The sequence below is a fragment of the Equus asinus genome, chromosome 5 (assembly GCF_041296235.1).
Source record: "Equus asinus isolate D_3611 breed Donkey chromosome 5, EquAss-T2T_v2, whole genome shotgun sequence".
NCBI classification, from domain to species: Eukaryota; Metazoa; Chordata; class Mammalia; order Perissodactyla; family Equidae; genus Equus; species Equus asinus.
This window is the reverse complement of record NC_091794.1, coordinates 6590671-6609927: the sequence shown is the minus strand read 5'-3', so window position 1 is coordinate 6609927 and position 19257 is coordinate 6590671. Positions and strand designations below refer to the sequence as shown.

General features: G+C 39.1%; 1 protein-coding gene across 9 annotated transcripts in view; it reads right to left on the bottom strand.

Annotated features, from left to right (window-relative positions):
• The window catches only part of ZPLD1 (zona pellucida like domain containing 1), a 317360-nt gene that overhangs the window by 170603 nt on the left and 127500 nt on the right, over window positions 1–19257 (bottom strand). Inside the window, exon 4 of one of the 9 annotated variants that reach the window (XR_011503139.1) lies at window positions 311–1865. The exons of the other annotated variants lie outside the window; for them this stretch is intronic. The gene's annotated coding sequence lies outside the window, so the exon portion shown is untranslated. The remainder of the gene's footprint in view (window positions 1–310; window positions 1866–19257) is intronic. 9 annotated transcript variants of the gene reach the window in all.

Here is a 19257-nt window from a genome sequence, read left to right as displayed (position 1 = left end):
ACATCTGAATCACCTTGTTACCATGATAACATGTATTATTCTATTTCTGAGAAACCTAAGGACACGTAAGAGTTTACAAATTTCACATCTGCTTGATATGCTTAAGGCAGTGGTCTTCAAACACAGTCACCTGTGTGCTTGTTACGGCACAGGCTACTGCCCACCCACACCAAGAGTTTCTGATTCAATAGGTTTAGGGAGGACCCAAGAATCTGCATTTCTACTAGGTTCCCCAAAGATGCAGAAGCTGTTCATCCTGGGATTACACCTCAGTAACTCCAAAATTTCTGAGTCTGGTTCTGATGCTTACTTTGACTTCAGGCTGTGTTTTGTCTTGCCTCTTGGGACGCCTTGTAACTTTCTGTTGAAAGCTGGACATGATGTACTGGAACACGGGAACTGAGCTGTATAGACCTTTAGTGTGAGGCTTTATGTTGATCCAACTAGGAGTTAGGCTACGTTTAATGTTTGCTGTAGGTGTAGCTGTCAGAGGCTTCAGTTTCCTCTAGTGACCTTGCTTCTGTCTCCCCTGTTTTCTTTGAGTTTCCCTAGAAACTCCTTCATAGATAGAATCTGTGTCTTTCAGCTCTCTGTTGTAATTCACTGTTGGTATACAGGAGCCCTATTGATGTGTTGTTAAGGTGTAAGACAAGCATGGCATAATCTTATGATTAAATCTCCATTTGTTTAAGCAGACCTGAATCCTTGAGTCATGACTTGCAGAACAATTAGCCTTTGTTCTCCCCTTAATGAGGCATATAGTCCACAGGGAGCCCACTTGCCTCACTGCCTTCCTCCATGTCTAAGGAGGCTCTGGTAAAGCTGTTTCCCTTGAGGACAGGTCTTTGCTCTGCTGAACACTCTGGGCATCTTTCAAAATGGCTACTTTTGCCCTTGCCCACAGCACAAAGGAATTTTCTCTGACCTTCACTTGGTGAGAACTTGGTGGGTTTCATACAGATAAATCTCATAAAAATGTGAGGATTTCCCCTAAGACTGGGTCCCCAGGAGGTTTTAACTTTCAAGCTTGTCCACATTCTCCTTCAGCAGCTTCTCAGTTACATGTGTTTCTACCCATTGCCGGTTCCAGCAGCCTGTACTCCTAGCAATCTGTGATTCTCTGTGTTTGCCCATCTCTCTAGTTTTCTAGGTGGTGGTTTGTGTCACCTCAATTCTCTGATGGGTCTAAGAAGACTTGTTGATTCAGTTGGTTCAGCTTTTTTCTTGTTATGAAGAGAAGAGTGACAATTTCTATGTACGTTGGGGAGGAAACCAGAAGTCAGGACATTCTGGGGACCATTCTCTGAGAACCACTGGCTTAGTGAGGAAATTGCCACCTTCAGTCAATCACAGAATACATGGAAGCTTTAGGCTCTACTACATAGACTCCAGTACCCACCTTAATTACATCATTCCGTAGGATTATTTTCCTCCAGCTAATGCCCTTCATATCAAAACCAATACAGTAGTTTCAGAGCAGGGAGATAGGACCGACCTCCCATGTCTGGGAGAAGGTCTCATGACATACACAACTAAGCCTGGCGTGGCCTCCCCCTAAGCCACATCCTCAGGTGTATCTGTTCGGATGCTTTTAGCTTCAAGTGTCAAAAAGCCTGACTCAACTGGCATGAACCATAAGAACTGTTCTAACAATGAGCATTGACCAACATAAGGGGCAGTCCAGAGGCATGGCAGAATTCAGGGCAGTGGACCCAAAGGCTCAATTAGGTCATCAAAGATGCAGATTCTTTCTACTTTTCACTCTGCTAGCCGCATTGTTCGCTTCATCCTAAGGTCAGTTCTCCTCATGATTCCGGGAAGTTGTCAGGAGCGATAAAGGCTACATGCTTCTCTGTCCATGTCCCCTGGAAGAGAGAGAGCACCTTTTCCAAGCTATCAAAGAAATGCTTTTTCTTCTTCACTGATTGGGACAACTTAAGTCCCATCCCAAAACCCATCCCATCCCAAAACCCATAATTGGTGCCAAAGGAAGAAATGGGTTGATTGGCTTAGGCTTAGGTTGCTGAACAATCATATCCAAGAGGGATAAGACATATGTTTGGTTTTAGCTAATCAGGAACTAACAAAAGTGTTCAATCAGTTCTGCAAACTACAAATGGAAGAAAAAGAGAGCAGATTTGGGGGGTAAATTACAATGTTCCATAAAGCAGGCAAGACTTGAAAAGACCTTTAGAGCATAGAACTTTTGACACAATTTTGACACGTGCTAACATGACTCTAAATTTGAAATTGCACAGCAATAGTGACAGCAAATTATTCCAATGACTCAGATTTAAAACTGCTGGTATAAAATATACAAAGGGCTTTGGACAAGACACCTATAACACCCACTGAAGATACTCCTCTCTAGACATTCTCACAAGAAATGAAATCCTTTCTCTTTGCTTCAAAATCTTCAACTTCTTGACGCCACAACCACTTTTTAGCAGGGGAAATATCAGATAAACCAGCATTCCTTTCCTCTTGGGCTCCTGTAGAAAGCTGTAGAGAGGGATTTTCCTTTTGTATTTCAGCAATTTTGTTATTGGGCTTCTTTTTTTTTCCTAAGCTGATCATTATGGATAGACATAAAATCTCTAAATAGATTTTCCTAGTCAGTTAACCATATTCTTGGGGGAAAACATAAGGTAGAATCATTATTAAAAAGCATTCTCAGTAATACACACATCTTTATTATGTCAGTCTTTTGCCAAAAAAAAATAAGATTGATAGTAAAATCCACTTAATTTTTTTTCTTCCCAGAATCAAGCCATCTGCCTCAAAATACACCACCAGCCTCTGTTAGATGAATTCACACATTTTAAAGCCCCGGAGTAACCATTTGAATGGAAATTGGACACTTCTTGTCATTTAGGAAGCTTTTTAAACTGGAAAGGCTTCTCGTTTGTTCAATTAAATGTGTGTGTATGCAATACACTTTATGAAATTTATCCCAAAACAGCGAAGGCTGAAATAATATTTGAAACAGATGGCACAGCTGCTGTATTTAGAGAGCTACCCATGGACATAGACGGAGGCATTGAGGAACTCTGACGTGCGAGTCAAAATATTGCACAATCAAGACTCAACCACAGCCATTAGAGATGGGAAAATCTTCATGATGTCAATCCCGTCCCTAATGGAGGTTGTTGAAAGTGCCAAGATTTAGTCAAGTGGAATTGATACCTTTCTCTGGATGAATTCTTTTCTTCTCAGTTGAGCCTTAAAATTTGAAAATGCTGGATCTGCTGTCTCAGAGTTTTCTCTCTCTTGAATACTATTTGAAGTCAGAGCTACACGCTGAAGTTTCATTCCCAAGGGAATGTTAGATGGTGGCGTGTGCACAGCAGAGAAAGCAAAATAGAGTGTTAGAGCTGGAGGGGTCTGGGGAGGGACCATGGAAATTATTCCTGGATGGCCTTAGTTTTGTAAGAGAGGAACCAAGGCCAAAAAAGCTTAAGTGGCATCAACTCCAACCCACAGAACTGCTGTCCTCAGATTCATTCCAGTGCAACTTCCACCACAGACGCTGCTTACCAGGAGGAAAAGAAAGGTTGGGTACCTTTGAATTTTATTTTATTTTATTTCATTTCATTTTATCTTATTTCATTTTGAATGGGAGTGTCACATCACAAAAAAAGTCACTCTTTAATAAGGCATATTTAGAATGGCAAAGGAGAGAAAAAGATCAATTTTTGAAATTGCTTTGAGGTAAAAAATATTTCTCAAAATGGAAGTATATATTTTCTAATTTCCATAAACAATGTGTGTGTTAATAGGATACGAGGCTAAATTTTTCATTTCACGTTAATCACGTAGACACAACTTGTAGCTTGTTTTAAAATACTAACTCAGTCCTACATCTTAATCCAATCAAGAAAGCAAAAGTTCTAAGGCAAAGTTCTTGCATTCAGAATTCCTGACTAGGTGAATACATCGGAGCAGACACACATGCACACATAAAAGCATACACAGTGACCAGGAGGAAAATATTTCAACATTTGGAGCAAGAATTTTTTCGAAAGCAGCAGTGTCTGGGCTGCGAAGGTTCACACATTTCCCTCTCATCGTGGTTTTGTAGACACGCACGTTGAAAGCAGATGCCATTAGTTTACTACAGGGAGATCCCTGAGCTACTGAAAATGACACATCTCAGCAATCACATTTAGGATCCCATAGCCTTCTACATTGACAAGAAATGGATAAAACTCTTAATAAGAAAAGCAGCAAATAACTAATTTTATCCATCATCTTCTCTGCAGCAAAGCTAATGAAACAGGAATGAAACCATGTCCATCCTCAGGGTAACTTGTCCCCAATAGACTGTGTTCCTGAACTTGAGTGGAGTCCTGCTGGAGAGAGCAAATTAACTTTCTAAAACACCCCTGGTTTTTCAAGGCACAGAATAAAGTCACAATCTGACAAGCTGGCCTTCCACCGCATTCTAAGACCAGATTTATACAACTGGAACAAAGGAAAAATTAAGGCATTCAAGTAACCTCAGCAGAAAGTCTGTTTAGGCCTGAGCGACCCCAACAATTGGTTCCTTTACCACCTTTGCCTCACCAATTATTCCACCATGGCTCTCATGAATACACAGTGGCCCAGTCTTTGTTTCCATGTCAATCAGAGCAGTAGTTCCTAAACTAGCAATAACTGCACGAAACCAACACGGGCGGCACCTCCAGCTGTGGGTCTCCCTAGAATAAGACTCCACTTTCGTATCATCAGGGAAAACAAAGACATTTCCCCAGTGCCCTGAAAAGCTTCAGCTTCCTTGTTTCCATTGCATAATCTTTTTGACAAGTTTCTACAAAGAATTTTAAAACAAGAAAAGCTCAAACACATTGATCTTAAAATTTCTTTTAAGTTACTGACATTTCCTTCCTCACATAATAAGTGGTGAAAATCAGTCAACAGTTAAAGAGTGTTTCTTTTTCTTTGATGTAGTCTCGTGCTTAAAAAAATAATCTCACAGAAATTCATTTCTATAAAGTTCTACATGAAGATGTATGAGTCACCCACACAAACACACATTCATTCGTTTACCCATGAACTGAGGAAGAGAGAGAAAAGGAGAATTTGACTTGGAAAACAACCAGCCCAGCAAACCTATCTATGGCTCAATCATTTTCAGCACTTCATTTGTCCATTGGTGTAGTAGAAGCTCTGCCCCAAGGCACCGTGGAGAGCTAATCTACCCAGGTTCATCCCGGAAGTTCTAACCTGACAGGTAGGGATCTCCTTGTAAGGTAAGAGCGCCCAGGTGCTCCATACCCATTTGGGGTCATCTGCAACCACATACTGCAAGAGATGATTTGGGGCGCTGAATTATACAGCATCCCTCAAGTTATCTTAAGACAAACCACACCCCCCTGAGAAGCTGTCAGAAACTGAAAGAGCGAGCTAAATAAAAGAGTTTTAACCCAAGGGACTTCATAAGAAACAAAGAATGAGGCCCTTTATTAGACTCTAAAGAAGGAAATACAAGACAGATGGGGGAGTGCCCATCCTAAACTGTTTGAGGATAGGAGGAAAAGCAAAGACTGAGAAAGGAACCAGCCTAAGGAGACATGGTGGTCCACAAGGCCCCTGGCCTAACAAGGTAAGGCTTCTAACCAATCAACAAGCCAGGACAATCAGACAGAGGCCCCCAAAATCCACATTCTGCAGCTTCGGGCCCTTCCAGGGCTTGCGCATGCGCCCTAGCACCCAGGAGTTGACTGAAGGTGACCTCAGCGCCATTACCATAGTAAAAATTGCACCCAGGGGTGGAGAGCTAGCATGCTAATGATAGATGCAACGCATGTGGTGGCATGTTGAACAACAGCGCAAGCACAAGCACAACCCCGTCTCCACATGCCGTGACAAGGCCCCGCTCCTCAGCCTTTGCCTGATAAAAGCCCACAATCCTGCTTGCTAATGAGCCGGTCACCTGCCCCTTTCCTTTCTGCACTGCCTCCCTTGTGCCTGTCCTGTGCACAAGCCAAGAAACTTTTACTCTTCTGCTCCTGTTTGTTGTCTCTCTTGATTTCTATCCTGGGGGACAACAGGAACCCAGTGCACCAATAACAGGACCACTATAGAGAAAAAGAATGCCATCAAAATGGGTGATAAATTCCCAAAGACCTATGAAAGTGACAGAGTGACAGCAGAAGGGCCACAGCAACAGGGATGGCCACAACCAGACGATAACAGTTGTTAGGCTTCCAAACAAATATACAGGCCACCTTGCAAAATTAAAGTTGTGTTTCTTTTTCCTCTACTCTGCATTTGTAAGTTGTCTGGTTCTATTTCTTGAAAGCATGCCCAAACTTCCCCACACTGACTCAGACTTTCTCTTGCTTCTCCACAGACGCAGGCTCTCCCTCTTACAGCAACCTCCCACCTGAACCAGAGCTGGATGATTATGGTAGGTGTACTCTTCTGGAAAAACAAAAACACAACCACCACCAATTATCGAATAAATCTATGAACTAGGTCAGACTGCAGCTAATCAGGTCTTCTGTTTCTCAGGAAAACTGTGAGTTTGCTCCATGACTTCTTTTCAGCCTCCATTTTCTAACATGAGAAGATGCGCCCCCTCAGAGCTAACACGGAGCCCTCCTGCCCAGAGTTCCCTACCCACTGGCCTTATTACACTCTAAATACCACGTCTCACAGGGAGCTATTTCCCAATTCTTTCTCTGTCCCTCAATCTTAATTTTCATGTCAGGAGTTGGCATATTAAATTTAATAAGACTCGAATTTATTTGATTCTAATACTCAGTTTCATGCTGTGATTTCAAGCCAATATAAGTTACTACAGCCGAGTTATTTCATCTTAATTTCATATATGTTTTAAATATCTTACAAAATATAAAATCACTCTGCTTTCTCCAGTTTAAACAAGAACTCCCTCCTCCACCACACACACTCACATACACAATCCTGTAAAAGTTAACAAGGGTCAACTTGAAGTGTGCTCATGAATGGAAATCTAAAGCTAACAAAAGTAAATAAAAAAATCATATGATCAGAAAATCCATTTAAGATAATTCAATTCACAACCGGTACATGTAAATAATTTCTTAAAAACAAACATCTCATTCCATCTTTCCCATCGCTGTCACTCAATCAGACGCACCGTTGTATACAGAGGATTACATCCTGCCGTATATCTCCAATGTCTTGGCTTTTAAAATGGAAGACAATTTCTTGGCAGCAAATGGGTAAAGTTCCATATGGCTCTTGTCTATTTTTTCATTTCTGTTGCAATTAGGATTCTTTCCCATAATAAAAACATGATGAGAGTGACAGTTTTCTGAAATCATAGCTAGTATTTTAAGAAAACTTACTCTTGGTTTTCCACCACTAGGCAGCATAACTCAGGCATAAACTGTTAACCAAAGATGGCCTGAAATTTCAACTACCTTCTTAGGCAATTGGTTTTCCCTGAAATAGAGTTAAACTTTGGGAAGTCCTCATATATAAAGGCAATGCATAATAAATTTCTCCATACTTTAGAAAATAAGATAAGCTATTTCCTGTTAAAATTTGTTTAAAAATTGTTTTTAAAAGGTGTGTAAGATAAATGCAAGTTATTGAAAAGTAGAAAGTAACTTGAAAGAGACATCAGTCTTGAGAATATGAATGAGACAAATGTCACATTTAAATCTCTATTTTCAGAAAAACTTTAAAATTTCATATTATCGCCATGTGAGAAGTTTGAATATGCTTCAATGACAAAATTATTTCTAGTGCCATTTTCACACGCTCTCCATCAGCTCCTTCTTGAATCAGTTTGATTATTACTAAGCTGTCTTCATCCTCATCCTTCTATCATAGCTATTTTTCTAAGGTACCAGGGAGTTACGCTCCAGCCAAAACCTGCTACTCTTCTTTGTGATGTCCTTCATCCTTCTGTTTTTGATATCACATACCTCTCCTTCTCTCCCTAAATCTCTTCAACTCTGACTGCAGAGACAGTGACTCTGATATTTCTTGAAATGTTACAGCCACAGTCCTCTTCCAGATCCTACCCACCTTATTCTTAAATAACGTAAATTATTATGACCAATAACTTTATCATGATTATAGTAATAATGATAACAAAAAGTTCACCTTCCTCAAAATCATTTTAATACAAAACTAGAATAATCACAAACATCACATTGACAAAGTCAAGACTCGTCTCAAAACTTTATTCAGTGACATCTCAAGTCAGTGGATCCTAAGTCTGAATCTTGTGTCCCAGAATTGTCCATGTGCTTGAAAGTCACCTACAAATTATTAATCTATGCTAAATAAAGACACAGATTTAAGTATCTACTTCCAGTCTAACATACGCAGACTTTATGATGGTGTTTTATTCCCAATAGACTGTCAATTACTATTGACTATTTTTGGATATGAAAAATCTAAGGAGAAAATAAATTAATTTATTATTACCTTATTTAGAAGGATAGTAATTGATAATGAAACACAAAGAACCCTCATACTCCAGTGAGAAGTAGTTAGAAGTTAGTAGTTAAAAGTCTGGAGTAGTTAAAAGAAGCAAATGCTAGTTAGAAGGCTGGTATATAACCGTCCAGTGCTACTGTACAATCTCCACAGTAGATAACACAGGAAGAGACGGCGTTAGTGTCAAGCCATGGAAGAAGAGAATATCTGTAGCATCGAATGAAAAGATGTTTAGAGCTAATTGTCTTCCTCTTCACAAGGTCCATCCCAACACAGAGGCAAACAAAGCAGCATCTTTATTTATGAGGCTTTCATCTCCTGTCAGCAGGAAGAGCCTGGAAAGCTCTCAGATGGAGATGCTAATCTAATTCCAAGGAAGCTGATGCATTTTATCAAAGTTCTATGAGGAAGATGGCTTATGAGTATGGCCAGATGGAGAGCTGCATAACTTTGCAGGGGAGAAATTCGCATGAGAATTACAATGAGAAAAGAAGAGGAACCCCTACAAAGCTCCAATTTCCAACAGCTCCTAGCATAAATTTAACCAAATTAAAAGCTTTTCACATGGGTGCAGCTGAGATAGCCAATACTATAAAGAAATATATTAGAGCACAAGCTATTTGAAAGCATTGAAGTAGTCCCAGAGCACTCCAACGTGGTGCAGAGCATTTTTTTCATCGCAAAGACTACACTTCCATTGCTGCTCGTTGCTGCAGACTCAGAAGAGAAAGAGCGCTTGGGTTTTCCCTCTCTGGGTTAACTTGGAGGAACTTTGCAATGACGTAAAGGCAAAATATCTACTTGGGATATGCAGCTCAGGTTGGGGACTTTTAACTCTATTGGCAAAATGGCACTGAATGAGATAGTCCACTGGAGAATAGGTTTGTCAAATCCCCGTATCCCAGGCCAATGAAAAGGGCAGCAGGTCTGAAGGTAAGAATGGTGACTTCTAGTTGCTCAAAGTTGGCCAGGAGGACACCCTCAGTGAGTCGACTAGACTACTTGCCAGTAGAAGGGAAAGAAGATAGTCAAAGATCATGAAAAAGCAACCTGTCCATGACGTTTTTCTTTCCTTGGTCCTCTTTCCCTCTCCATGTATCCTCTCAAACTCACTCTCTTCCTATATTTCATCTCTAAAATTATCTTCTCTACGTATCTACCAGCAAATTTTAACAAGCCAGACTGTTATTTCCAAATGTCCACTATACAGCTCCACTGAAATGAGGCATTTACAGCCTCAGGTTTAATATGTCCAAAAACCAAACCCTGGCCACCCAAGCCAGTTCCTCCTTACTTTTCATCATCTGTTAGCAAATCTCATTCTCCCAGGCACCCATTCCCGGGCTGGAAAATCCCAACCATCTTTATCCTCTGTTTACTCCTCCCTTTCATGCTAATCCAATCAATCATCGCTCCAATCACGTCTAGAACAGCACCATAAAATAAAGCAGAAGACTGTTCCTTGTGAGAACTGGCCTAAAGAAAGAAGTCTGGGGAATGGTTGGTGAGGAAAGAGCTCCACAGAAAACAGGAGATGCTAGGAGGAAGAGCAGGAGACAGTTGGTAAGAAGAAAGGTGCAGAGAGCAAAAGTAAACTCAAAGAAATTATGTCTACTCCTCCTGGGGAAACAGGCATGTTTTCAAGATCTGTGCAGTACAAGATGCCCACAGCTGAGGCAGCAGCATCGGGTGACACAGGTAATGGATCTCATAAAGGCAGAAGCAGACCTGTCACAGGGAGCTGAGTAGAGCATCAGGAAGGATTGCGACCACACCGACGAAGGTGGAAAGCGTAGGAGACTCTCCTCCCATCCAACCAAACGAGGCAGGCAGGCTCTGAAGATCAGAACTATGTGAGCTTGGGGGAAAGGGATTTACCAACTTCGTTTGCCAGTCATTGAAGTCATGTGTTTCAAGGTAGTTAAATTGCTTGTCAATGTGATTTTACGTTAAGCATATTTGTCTTGCACATCACATATGCCCAAAGGTCCACAAGATAGGGCAACTTGCCTATAAAGTAATAGTCCTTGAAAGAAATACTACAGAAAATGGGTGCAAAAATTCACTGGTATCTGTGCTGTATTTCATCGGGTGATGCCACCACCCCATTTAGACAGCTTCAGTGGCCTCCTAACTATTCTCCTGCCAGTTAATCTTTCTCCCCTTTCTTCCCCAGCCAATTCTTTTTAAAGTGACCTTTGACCAAGGTTCTACATTTTTTTTAAAAAGCAACATATTTTTAATATTTGCATACATTATTTTTAATATATGTTAAATAAAAATAATAGTCAAAACTTTTCACAACCTGGTTCCAACCTAAACTTCTCTATATCACTGTTTTCTGAATACTTTATAAATTTGTGATTCAATAAAAATATTCAATAGTAAAAAGAAATATTCTAGCAATATTAATCTAATCACTCATGCCACAAGACTGATCTATCCATCATTTTCCCAAACGCAGTACGTGTTTTGATACTTGCTTGCCTTTGTTAATCACATTCCCTCTGCTTGGAATCTGTCTTCCCCATCTCCACTTCTCCAAATTCTACTCAACCTCAAAAACCCAGATCAAACGCCCCCTCCTTCTTGAAGTCTTCCTTAATCCCTCTTTTGCTCTCAACTCTTAGAGGGTTTTGATCATGTCTACATGACACATCCCATATTTTGCTCAAAATTGAATGGCAAAATATGAGAAGTGCCATATTCTGTGCCACAATTCTAATATACATGCATTAGACTTTTTGTTTTTACAGGTATAGTTTTCTGTTGCTGCCATAACAAATTATCATAACCTTAGTGGCTTAAAACAACTCAAATTTATTATCCAGCAGTTCTATAGATCAGAACTCTAACATGGCTCTCACTGGGCTAAAATTGAGTCAATCCTTTCCAAAATCTCTAGGGGAGAATTCATTTTCTTGCCTTTTCCAGTTTCTAGAGGCCACTCACATTCCTTGACTTGTGACACCTTTCCTTCAAAGCCAGAAATATCCTATGTCTCTGACCCTTCTTCCATCATCACATCTTTTCTGAGCAGAGCCAGGGACGGTTCTCCATTTGAGGATTCATGTGGTTACTTTGGACCCACCTGGATGATCCTGGTTAATTTCTCCATCTCAAAGTCCTTAACCTTAATCAAATCTGGAAAGTCCCTTTGCCATGTAAAGTAATCTATTCACAGATTCCAGGGTATTAGGACATGGACATCTTTGGGGGCCCATGATTCTGCCTACCGTACTAAACAATGTAAGCTTCTCAAGGGTAAAACAGTATTCTACTTCCTATTTCTTCCCCACAATATCTAACAGTGCTTTCTCCAAAGTAGGCATATATCACTAATAAATGTATCGTTATATGTATTTCAGTCTCTATGTCACTTATTTCTATTCTAATTTTTGTTATTTCCTTCCTTCTACTAACTTTGGGCTTAGTTTGTTCTTCCTTTGCTAGTTCGTTAAGGTGTAGGGTTAGCTTGTTTATTTAGATCTTTCTTTTTTCTTAAGGTAGCTGTTTATCACTGTAAACTTCCCCCTTAGAACTGTTTTGTGGTAGAGCATACATTTCAGTATGTTGTTGTATTCCCATTTTCATTTGTCTGAGGATACTTATTACCCCTTTGGTTTTTGTTTTGATCCATTGGTAGTTCAAGAATATGTTGTTTAATCCCCACATATTTGTGAATCTTCCAGTTTTCCTCCTGTGATTGCTTTCTAGTTTCATAGCATGTGGTCAGAAAAGATGCATGATATGATTTCAACCTTCTTAAATTTATTAAGACTTGCTCTATGGCCTAATAGATGATCTATCCTGGAGAACGTTCCATGTGCACTTGAGAAGAATGTGTATTTTGCTTCTGTTGGATGAAATGTATATGTCTGTATATGTTTGTTAGGACCACCTGGTCTAACGTGCACTCTAAGTCAAATGTTTCCTTATAGATTTTCTCTCTGCGTGATCTATCCGTTGTTGAGTGGGGTATTGAAGTCCCTACTATCGTTGTATTGCTGTCTATTTCTTCCTTCAGATCTGTTAGTATTTGCCTTATTGAGGTGCTCTGATGTTGGTGCATTAGTATTTACAATGCTATATACTCTTAATGAATTGACCCCTTTATCATTATATAATGACCTCCTTAGGCTCTTGTTACAGTCTTTGCTTTAAAGTTGTCTTAAATAAGCATAGCTACCCCAGCTTTCCTTCAGTTCCCATTTGCATGGAATATCTTTTCCCATCCCTTCACTTTCAGTCTGTGTGTCCTTAAAGTTGAAGTGAGTCTCTTTGCAGGCAACATTTAGTTGGGTCTTGCTTTTTATCCATTCAGTCAGTCCATATCTTTTGATTGGAGAATTTAGTCTGCTTATATTTAAAGTAAATATTGATAGGTTGGACTTACTATTGCCATTTTGTTTCTTGTTTTCTGGCTGTTTTGTAGTGCCTTTGTTCCTTTCTTCTTCTCTTTCTCTCTTCCTTTGTGATTTGATGATCTGTGGTAGCATGCTTTGATTCCTTTATATTTTGTGTATCTACTATAGGCTTTTGCATTGTGGTTACCATGAGGCTTACATAAAACATCTTATAGCTAAAACAGTCTATTTTAAGCTGATAACACTTAACTTCAAATGCATACAAAAGCTCTACATTTTTACACTCCCCTCTCCCACATTTTATGTTTTTGATGCCATAATTTACACATAATAATAATTATTATATTATTATTATTATTATTATTATGCCACAATAAACCCTGGTGTATTGGCAATACGCAATGGGCATTTTTGCCTGCTTTCTCTGCACTGAACCCTGGGAGGACAGCCATGGTGAGTGTTTGCATGTCTCTTAACAACTGCTTCTTTCCCAAGTGGCAGCCTTAAAAGTTGGGGGATATGTGTGGTTTAACCCTTCACTCCTCAGGGAGAATTTGGCAGTTGGAAGTTCCCTCCTGACTGTGTGGTGCTGGGGGTGAGGTTTAAGGCAAGAGTATGTCTCAGCCTCTGCTACCCGTTTTGATGTGAGTGTTCTCTCAGTCCCCCAAAATGTAGGAGTCTTTCCACTAGTTTCTTTCTCCCCGAGGGAATTGCTCCGTACGTAGCTACGTATTTGGCATGTTGACCGGAGGAGGGAAATTCAGGAGATCCCTATGTCACCATCTTGATTCAGAGTCTACACGTATCTCAAGTAGTTACTAACTGAATCTGACTAAAAATTAGAACTTGTAGTATTTTAGTAATGGGCAAGAAGGGCCACCATGAGAAATGTCATTTACACTAGGCAGTCTGCCAAAATATAGATAATATTTCCTTCTTTTTACGCTCTATTTAATTCAAGACGGGCAAATCTGAAGTAGTGAGTGAGAAACATGATGCAAATTCCAAAAGCATGACTGCAAGAGCCTCTTAACCAGTCTCCTCTCTGTTACCTGCTCCCTCTTTTCTCTCCAATCCATCTTCTTAAACAGAGTTCTAATCAAATGATTTCCTTGGTAAAGACGTTAATGACTCCCTCATCCCCTAAAAAATAACCCGAAAACTAATCAGACTAAAATTACAACTTTCCAGCCTGATCCCAAATTTTGCTTTTATACATTCCAACCCACTGTTTTATGAGTTAATGATTCAATAATAAATGTTTTGGGAATATGAACTTGCATGGACACTATTGCCAGCTGGAAAACCCTGGTTTTCTCAGTGATTTTGCTGATTCCCTAGTGGATTTATATTTTGATAAATTTTTCACACAATCAGGTCACTATGAATGCTTTAAAACATTTATAATGAGCTTTGTTTAAACTGAGAAAACTATAAACCGCTGGTGTGGGGATTTCCAATTAAAGATAGAAGAGTGAATGGTTTTTTGTTTACCATCCTCCCCAAAGCACACGGAAAGCAGCAAAATGTGAAGAAAGCATCATCTGGAAGGAAACTGGGAATGCACACGTCCAAACCTTAAATTAGGAAGAATCGCTGCCAAAAACAATGATGGCGCCTCCTACCGGGGGAAGCAGGCCAGAGGAGGGGCAGAGAGCAGGAGAGGGCAAAGGGCAATTGCAGTTCTACTGCTGGTGGAAGTCAGATGAGCAGTTAGAGGCATGCTGTATTCACAAGGAGGACTCAGACATTCACACCCTCCCCACAGCCCACAAGGATCCCCTTTCCCCAGAAAGAGAAGCACACAGACTAAGCGTAGACACACAAGAGGGAAGATGGCAGAGGGTTTTGGTAAGAAAGCGTGTGAGACTGCAACCCCAGGTCAGGTCATTCCTCCCACCCCTCCCCCACGTCTGCCAGGCAAGCAGGTGGCCCAGGCCCCGGAGGCCTCACTCAGAGATGAACAAGAGACCGAAGGAACCAGCACCAGTTCTATGGTAAGGTACTACAGGGAAGATGGAGAAAAATATAAGAAGCAAAAGTTAGTTGGAAACTAAACATCACAAGAGGCATTACAAAGAAATTCACAGAAGAAAATTTCAAAGAAAATAAATTCCAAATAAAGATAACTTAGACTCTGGGGGAAAAAAAGAGCTCAAAGAAGACCAAAAAAAATAGGAGAGAGAATGAGGTAATTTGACAGATGATAAATGGAAGCAAAAAATAAAATAAAATCATTACAGAAATGAAAACCACATAAGAAGCAGCTAAAATTAGAAGATGCTTTTGAAAATATAGTCAGAGAGAACAGAATCAAGAAGATGAAAAGATGCTGTAATTAGAGAGAAGATAATAGATTGGGAAGAGTCACATGGAGGCTCTTGGTACTTACATTAATATTGATGAAGAAGATGTATTAGAGAAAAATTTTTTCAAATTCTCTACAGCAATGTCTATAAACTGTTACGGGAAATAAATTGGACCCCAAAATTGTACGTGTAGCCAAGAGTTATTTAAAAATAAAGGCAACAGACAGACCTTATCAGAAAAGCAAGAATACAATAGATATAAAAAGCTTCTGAGGCTTTCTTGAAATGTTTTGAAAAACCTATTTGAGTAAAAACAAAAAATAATTAAAACAAAGAGCTCAGGAAATTTGCTGTGGAAAGAAGAAACTGGAAATGTCTAAATGACTGAGGGGATTAGAATTGTAGAGCAGAACATAGATATTTTTAAAGGAGGTAGATTATTAAGAGGAGAAGTGGTGGTGAAGTGTGAGTGCGTCAATTTCGACAAATTTCAGTGATGATTCGATACAAACCATGGAAAGTCAAGAAATTGACTTAACACAAATGCAAATTTAGATCACCAGCAAACACTTCAACACAGATTAGAAATCTTCCTAATGATAAAATGAAAAAAAAAAAAACCACAAAGCAAAAGCAGATCATTTAACAGAAGAAAACATAGATTGGATTTTAAAATCCAACCATTTGTATAAAAAAGATAAACTTTAAAAAATATATATGACTCAGAATGTTTTTTAAAAACAAAGAAGGGGGATACACAAAGGAAGACCAAGCAAATGCCAACAAAATTAACAACTAACGGGTGAACTCAAGGAAAAAATTATTCCACAGGAAAAAGAAGAGATCTTAAAAACAATAAAGCCACAATCCACAATGAAGATGTGATCTACTTGAAACTGCTATCCCTAACAACCGAGCGACAAAGCATGTAAAGAAAGCATGGCATGCAGAGCAGAAAGGCACAGAAGGAAGCCCAGTGGTAGGAGTCTCCCCCTCAACTCGCTGAACCTTTGACCAGTCAAGTGGACAAAAGCATGTAAGTAAAGATACGTAGAATATTTGAATATCATAATAGAGCAGACTCAATAGGTCATTGCCAGAGTGACATTTTCAAAACGTAAATAAGACTGTGTCACGCCTTGGTCCGAAAATCTCCAGTGGCTTCCAAACTCGTTCCGGCGGCTGCTGCCGCCACCCCGACCTCCCTCCTGCCACGGTCCTCCCCACTCGCTCCCCGCGGCTCACACGGCCCGCGCTGCTCTCCTCCAGGACCCTGCTCTGATCACCGCCAGTCCTGCTCCGCTACCAAGCATGCTGTCCTCTCACGACTTGCTCCCTTGCTCGCTTCCTGCGAGTTCCCGCCCAAACGTCACCTCTCACCTCGCTGGGAGGCCTTGGCTGAGGACCCTAGCATCGCGCCCTCCCACCTCCTCAGCCTCGTCGTCCCCATCTCCTCTCCTGACTCGCTTCTCTCCAAAGCATCTGACAATAATGAAAATGATCTACATTTGTTTGCTGGGTTACTTTCTGTCTCCTTTATCAGAATGAAAGCCCCGCAAACGCAGAGATTTATTTTGTGGTGTTCACTGCACCGTCCCAGTGCCTGGAATGGAAGGTGGCACACAGAAATGCTTACATTTAAAATGAATACATGCTCATTTATAAGTTATTTATTGAGTGAACGAATGAATGGTTCACTGAAGTCTATATCTCCCAAAAACAGAATGCATCTTTTTTCCGGGGCCCATGGAACATGTCCTATAACTGATCACATATTAAGCCACAGAGAAGGCGATAATAACCTACACAAAGTGTAAATAGTATAGAAAGTATTCGCTGGCCATAATACAATAAAAGTAACACTTAGGTAACAAAAAAGAAAGAAAACGCCAACCACTTGAAAATCTTTTTAAAAAAATCAGAATTTTAGATTGTAGCATATCTGGCAAATAACAGTTGTAAATGCCCTACACATCAGGACCTATAAAATCCACTTAACAGCGTGTGCTACTAGGACAATCACAGTCTGAAATGTATTACCAAACAAGGAAAACTAAAAATAATTAATAACTCAACCAAAAAGTTAGAACAGGAACAAAAAAACTTAAGGAAAATTAAAGGAAGAAAATAATAAAAGTGAAATAGGTAAAGGATAGATTAGGCAAACGAATATATCCAAAAGCTAATTCCTTCAAAAATCCAATAAAAACAAATTTTTTAAAAAATTAAACTATTTAAGATAAATAAAATGTAAAATATGGGACAGAAACACAGAAACTGAATTATAGGAGGATTCATTGCTCTATACTGTGCACATACATTTGAAATGTGGATGAAATTATTGTCCACATAGTGTGAATTTTATCGTACCTTCAAGAAACATAATTCTGAAGCTAAAGAATCTAGATCATGGAAAGGAAGGCAAATTTTCAAACTCTTATTACAAAGAATAATACAGCTATAAAACTAGGTTAGATAAACAGATCGCAGTTTATACACAGACACGCATCACTGCAGACCAATCTGATTTTTAAATGCAATACAAAATTCAAAATATAGTAAAAGAAAATACTCCATTTATGATAGCAAAAAAGAGAAAAAACTAAAAATAGCAAGAATCTTATGAGATTAATATGAAGAAAATTCAATATTGCAAAACAGTAATTCTTCCTCAAATTAATCAATGTAATCCAACTGAATGTTCTGCAATGTCTCTTAACGATGATCAAGGTCATCTAGAAAAATGAACCAGCTGTTTACCTAGGACAGTTCCATGAAGGAAGGGGAACTAGCCCCACGAGATAGTTGCCATGCTTTAAAGCAACTGTGATTTAAATTATTTGGTACTAGCAGAGAAAAATATGACAGAAGAGATAGTATGAAAGTAAAGCTAAATGTACATAGGAATTTTATTTCTAATAAACATGGAACGTTACTTCATTAGAGAAATGATAAATTATTCAATAAGTAAGCTAAGACAACAAACTAGTCATTTGGGAAAAAAGAATTAAAATAATTTCCTACCTTATTCCTTACTACCAAATATATTCTAGATGGATCAAAGATTTAAATATAAAAACAATATTCTAGTTTTTTAAAATACAAAAGAACTAGAATAAAATGTGAGTGAATATTTTTATAAACTTAGAGTGAGGAAAAACTTTCTGAACATCGAACAAACTTTAGAAACCCTAAAAGAATTTGATCAATATTGGTACATAAAATTTTTAAATTCATTGTGCAAAACACAGTTATTACAAAGTCAAAATGCAAAGAACAAACTAGGAAAAAGTATTTTCCAAGCATATGAGAGAGTGATGAATGATTTCTTCAATATATAAAAAGGTCTGACAAATCAATAAGAAAAACAACAACAAACAAACACACAGATACAGAGAATAGATTGGTGGTTACCAGAGGGGATGGGGGTTCGGGGGTGAACAATGGGTAAAGGGGATTATTTGTATGGTGATAGATAGAAACTAGACTTTTGGTGGTGAACACAATCTAATGTACACTAAAGTCATATTATAATGATGTACACCTGAAATCTATATAATGTTATAAACCAATGTTTCCCTAATAATAAAAAAAATGTTAAATAACCTATTAGAAAATTAGTCCAAGGACATGAATGAGCATTTCAGAGAAAAAGAACTTAAAAAGAAAACAAACACAGAGAAGTGTCCCCAACCGCACTGTTTATTACAGATATACTATATACAGCAATGGGATACCATCGTTCACTATCAGATAGTGTGATAATACACAATTCCATTGAAGGATTTGGCAAGCAGTTAATTTCCTGCACTTGTGATAGAGAGCAGATGCTGACACATCCTCTGTAAGGACAATTTGGAAATATCTGGTAAAATATAATCTATATGTTCTCCATTTGGCCAAGCAATCCTGCATGCAGGAATTTTTCCTCATATGAGTATGCAAACATAGATACAAGTAGATAACCGTGGCACTGTTTGTTTTAGCAGGCATGCATGTTTAGGCGCGCACACACACACACAGCAGGAGGGATGACCTAAATGTTTACACTAGGGAACTGATTAAATAGTCACAGCGAAAACAAAATAGAACAACGTGCCACTGTTTCAAAAGAGATAAATATAAATGCACTGATTTGG